At 37.9% G+C, this 6,000-nt stretch overlaps 1 pseudogene; it reads left to right on the forward strand.

Annotated features, from left to right (window-relative positions):
- LOC117713731 (tubulin alpha-1C chain pseudogene) overlaps positions 1 to 5,710 on the forward strand; it is a 52,634-nt pseudogene extending 46,924 nt beyond the window's left edge.
- Positions 5,711 to 6,000: the final 290 nt, after the last annotated feature.

Below are 6,000 nucleotides of genomic sequence, written 5' to 3' on the forward strand. Positions count from 1 at the left end.
TACTAATCTGTAAAAGGTGGAGGTGATAGTAATTTTTTTCTATAGTGCTATAAGAATTAATCTAACCCCCTGTAAACCTCTTGTGTTTTATTACTTATCAGGAACATTGGGTAGTAGTAGCCATTGTAATTGTTGTTTCATTAAATAAAATTTGTAGAGTTGTGCAGAATGGAGCTTATCAAAGCTAAGTATGTGAAACTACACATACCAAAATTGTTATAAATAATCAAATTTATCTTATAAAAATATAATTTTAAAAGAAGTCAGAAAGTAAATTAGGAAATGATACCATGGTGTTGTTAGAAGTGATTTAAAATTCTATCAGATAGCTAAAGAAACTGAAATTTGTCTATTAAGGTGACATACAGTCCATAATATTTTCTATATTATGTTAAGATACCATTCTTTTTACATGTGATTTCTAAAATTAACTAAATCTGTTTTTAATGAAAAGAATGAGTTTGGGTTTGAGTGTTCTTTTTTTCTTTTAGGCAAATTTAGCTCTCCCAGACTTCAGAGCTCTGTAAGGCATGTTGATTGTTTCTGTGTCTCAGAGGGTATAAGAACTATAATAGATCTCAAAAGTTTGTATTCTTGTTTGTTTTAAGAAAATTGATACATATAAATGTGTATGTGTGTATCTGAATTGATAACAATGTATTCTTTGAAAAGTATTTTGATTTTCCTCAGTCAAATTTATTTCTTTGTTCAAATTGACTGGACTCCATTATCACAGGTGTAGGAAAATTAGAAAACTACTGCTTGGTGTAAGTTGAAATATACAGAGAAGAGTATCTTAAATTGAGGACTCTGTTATCTCACAGATGAAGGCTTCTGGATATTTTTCATATCTTTTTATTGTTTGTTAAGAGGAAATTTCTGGTATCCTGTGTCTTCAGACTTTCTGTTCTTCTCCTGTTCAAATAACTCTCCTCCCTTAATGCAGGTAAACATACTAACATATTGGGTTGTGATAATTTTGTGTCATTGAGTTGAGTCATCTGGGCAGTCTGGTTTTTTTTGTTTGTTTGTTTTTGTTTTTGTTTTTTTTTAATGAAATTTCAGGTTTATGTGTATTAGAAGCATTTACTTAGGGTTTTTTCTTTAGTTCTTTCTTGACAAGATAGCTACATTAGCATTTTCTTTTTAAAGTCAGTTTTTCTCTTATGTGAAAATCCTAGAAAAATCTAGATTCCCAACAAGGCTTTATTTTTATCCTAGGTAGTTGTGACTTAGCTTTGAAAGGGATTTTTTTTTTTTGAATTTGAAAGAATTGATTTTAGCCTAGGGACAACTTACCTTCTAGTATATTGTTCTTTTATCTAGTTTATGTGGAGAGGCAGGAAAGCTTTGCATGTTATGTATTTCTTTGTTCTAAGTCTTCTGCCCTCTAAGCCTGTGCTGCTTCACTTGCAAATTAATTGTACAATATTATAGTTGTCTTCTAAATTAATACATTAAAAGGAAATGATACATTAAAGTAATGTTCTTAGCCAAAGCAAAATCTGGGGATCTGAAATTCACATTTGGTTATATGTTAAAAAAAAAAAAAAAAAAAAAAAAAAAAAAATCAATCAGAGCAAATGAGCAGTGGCGCACGGCTTTGGCGCCGGCCGCCAGAGGGCGATCCGTGCGCTTGCTCTCCTGGTTCGAATCCCATGTTCCTCGTGTGACTCTGCCCGAATCTCATGGGGGGGAGGGGGGGGAGAAGAGTAAATTTCTCAACCACAACTTACATTCGCCGGGCAGTGCTGGCGCATGCCTATAATCCCAGCACTTGGGAGGCAGAGGCAGGTGGATTTCTGAGTTCGAGACCAGCCTGGTCTACAGAGTGAGTTCCAGGACAGCCAGGGCTATACAGAGAAACCCTGTCTTGAAAATCCAAAAAAAAAAAAAAAAATCAGATTTTCATTGCTATGCATGAATCTCCAATTTATTTCTATTGCTATAAAATTAAAAAAAATATGGAGAGCAAACATATTTATACCAGAATTATAAAAGTCAGTTTATAGGTTTTTTTTTTTTCCATTGTCTACTTCTACAATCTGCACCTGGAATCTGAGTGGCCTGTTTTTCACTGTAAGAAATCAAAAATCATGGAAAACTGACTCTGCTGCTTTTAGATTGAGTCCGTTTATCAGAAACGTTACAGGAGCCATGCTTGGTGGCAGCATGCTTTTAATTCTAGCAGGTAAATCTCTGTGAGTTCCTGGCCAACTTGGTCTACATAGAGAATTCCAAAAGACCCTGTCTTTAAAAAAAGTTAGGTGATGTTATATGGTGATGAGTATATTAGCTTATTTAAGATTTAATGCCTAAGTGATTAAAGAACAAATGTTATATAATTAAAATCCCATGAAAAAATTTCCATTACATGTTCTTAACATCCTTTTGTACTCAGAGAAACAATTTAAATTTTTTCTCACAGGAAAAACTGTGGCATTGGAAGGACACCTTTTCATCCTAGTGCTAACACCCAGTTGGAGTGGCAGTATTACCAGAATAAAATCCTGAAACGAAAAACAGGTGCACATGTGTCTCGCTTACTGGAGCCTGACGTTGGACACCAAACTGTCCTGGCCTGTACTGCCCGGCTTTGTGGGCCAAAATGTTTCGGCCTGCTCCACTCCACGCTTGGCGGCCACTGTGTCTTGGCCCAAGCTGCTGCTCTGGTCCGAGGGTCAGGGTCTAGAGAGAAAGAGAGAGGATAAAGGGGAAGAGACTCAAAGAATGGAGACAAGACAGAAAGTCTGATCAAGTCTCGTTTATTGAAGGGAATTCTGAGGTATTTATACGCTTTTGCCACGTGCCTTTCAGGTGTTGATATGACGTAATCCTTACAGGCGTCTATAGCGTGGACAGCACGTGCACCGCAATGCCTTGCAGTCTTGGATAGCACATGCGCCTTATAAGCATGTATGGCGTAGATAGCACGTGGACAGCACGTGAACTGCATGCCTTGCAGGCATGGCCACCACGTGCACCTTGCAGCTGGGGGCAGTAAACAGCAACACAAAATATGTGGGATATCAGAGTGTGCTTCAGCTGTTGTAGGCTATTGAAAACCAAATCTTTCGTCAGGGTATATGGTTCCAGATGGCTGCAAAGTTGATCTAGCCACTTTCTACTAAAGTCGGCTCCCAACACACATGAGTATTTTAAAGCCATAGTACACCTAGGGATGCCTCTGGATGTTGCTGGTGGTGTTGGTGCTTTAGGAGTAAAAGTAGAGTTAGAATAATTAGCACTTACAAGTTGAAAATTTTAAGGATGCTAGTGACTGTAGAGAAAATATCTTGTATATTTTATGGATGCATCACCTTTCAATTAAAGAAAAAACTATGGCATTTAGAAAAGGGTGGAATAGAAGGTGGGACATCCAAGAGGCAGAAAGAATTCTGGGATAGAGCCAGGTGTGAGAGATTTGCCCTGGAAAATGTGATGAGGCAGACACATGGTACATGAGTCCAGGTAACCAGCCATGTGGCAGAATGTAGATTTCAGTAGGTGGGTTATAATACATTTTGGCCTAGTCAGAGAAGAGCCTAGCTATATGGTGAAGGTATTTGTAAATATATTGTGAGTCTGAGTCTTATTTCTGGGAGCATGTGGCTGGGAGGAAGAACTAGGTCCAGACTTCTACAAGTGACAACTTGAATCAAAACAAAATCGAAGTCTGAGCAGATGACCAGTGTATAGTGATGTTTTCTGGAATTGGATGATGGCACTTTCCTGGAACTCAGTCTACTTTGTATAAATTTAGACTGGGAATGAAAGCATGATGTGATGTTTTTCATATTAACTAGATGAGTTATTAGCCATTTGACTTATGTCACAGTGAACACACTGAAATTTGTGTTCTTCAGTATTTTTAAGAATTTAAAGGTAGACACAGTGGTGCCTAATCCCAGCCTTTGGGAGATGGTACCAGGAGAATAGTACTTTCAAGGGAAGGCAACAAAGTAGAGAAACTGTGATTCAAGGAAGGACGCAACCTCTATTGGAACCAGAATCTAAATGCCAGGATTATAAAATGCCTCATTTGAGTGAACTTGTTTCTTAGAACAAATGTTTTTATAGATATCTTGGAAAACTAGTCTCTTTACAATCATAATATCTTCATGTGTTTTTGCTACCCTGCAACACAATTCCAAAGAAATTGGCAAGTTTTTCTCATTGGTTTCCTTGTGGAATAAATTGTAAAACCACAGATATTTTAAAAAAAAACAAAACGTTATTTTAGAAAAAGATTAACCAGAAGAAAGACATATAGTACAGTAGAAAGGATCTAGACTTTGGTTTTAACCTAGTTACTTCTGTTCCCTAATATGTCAGATATAAAACAATGCGATTGTTTTAGAAAAGACCCTGATGAGGCAGAACAGAGTCTGCTCATCTGGATTTCTGTTCTGGAATTAGTCTTTCTTGGTTGCAATCATCTGCTTACACAGTATGCCTTGGGAAGGGTAATTGTAGACACATATTTATATTTTATATGTGTATCAGTTTTTCAAGATTTCTAAGGCTTTTATTAGCTGTTAAATGTCTTCAGAAAATTTTGAGATTTAGTGATTTGTGTTAGTAGATGGTGGGTTACTTCCTGAACTTGTTGAGTCTTTGTTTCATTGTTTATGGTTAGTTTCTTAAACACACCTTTGTACGAGGTGGCTCTTTCCGTATTTTCTACATTGTCTTATTAAAAAGATAAAAATTTAAGTTCTAGAAAGCAAGAAATGTGTAGCTGAAGGAAGTATACAGTACTTGTGTCTTGTTGAACACTAAGCAAAGACTTAGTTAATATCTGTCAAGATGAGAAAAAAAGAGATGTGCATGTTTGGTAGTGTCTCAGTTCCTTTGTTGCTCAGTCTTGTGGGTACATTCTAAGTCAGCTGCTTGTTTGAACAGTCTGCATCTAGATTTTGACCTTAGTAGGCACTTGTTTTTTGAAAGTAGCAGGGAACTAGTCTTTTGTCCTGCTTTCCATCATTGTCTGGCCATACGTGGTTTTGCAGCAGAATATTTTTTTTGTTTACTTAATTACCTGCATCTTTTTAGCCACTGGATTTTTATAATATTTAACAGCCTTTTATAATTCATATCTTCTTCGTTTCTGTTGAGTGGTGCACCAGAAGCCAAATATTAGAGGAAATGTGTAAGTTCCACTTGCTATTGAAAACTGACAAAATGTGATTTTCCTCTCCTTAGAAAAACTGGTTATACACGAGCAACTTACGGTAGCAGAGATCACCAATACCTGCTTTGAGCCAGCCAACCAGATGGTGAAATGTGACCCTCGCCATGGTAAATACATGGCTTGCTGCCTGCTGTGGTTCCCAAAGATGTCAATGCTGCCATTGCCACCATCAAGAACAAGTGTACCATCCAGTTTGTGGATTGGCGTCCCACTGGCTTCAAGGTTGGCATTAATTACCAGCCTCCCACTGTGGTACCTGGTGGTGACCTGGCCAAGGTCCAGAGAGCTGTGTGCATGCTGAGCAATACCACAGCCATTGCTGAGGCCTGGGCCCACCTAGATCACAAGTTTGATCTGATGTATGCCAAGCGTGCCTTTGTGCACTGGTATGTGGGTGAGGGCATGGAGGAGAGGGAGTTCTCTGAGGCCCGTGAGGACATGGCTGCCCTGGAGAAGGATTATGAGGAGGTTGGGGCAGACAGTGCTGAAGGAGACAATGAGGGTGAAGAATATTAACTCATGTGCTGCAGTTTTACACTGCTGTGGTCTCTTTGTCTTTGCATGTGTTTTAACTGTCCTAAACTGTCAATAAAGGTGTTTCCGATTTAAGTGGGGAAAAAAAACTGGTTATAATACCTTGATACTCTCTCTATTCTTGTTTTATCTTTATGACATTCATGTATTTATTGTATGTATTTGAGTACACTGTAGCTATCTTCAGACACAACAGAAGAGGGCATTTCATTACAGATAGTTGTGAGCCACCATGTGGTTGCTGGCAAATTGAACTCAGGGCCTCTAGAAGA

Source organism: Arvicanthis niloticus, chromosome 8 (assembly GCF_011762505.2).
Source record: "Arvicanthis niloticus isolate mArvNil1 chromosome 8, mArvNil1.pat.X, whole genome shotgun sequence".
Classification (NCBI taxonomy): domain Eukaryota; kingdom Metazoa; phylum Chordata; class Mammalia; order Rodentia; family Muridae; genus Arvicanthis; species Arvicanthis niloticus.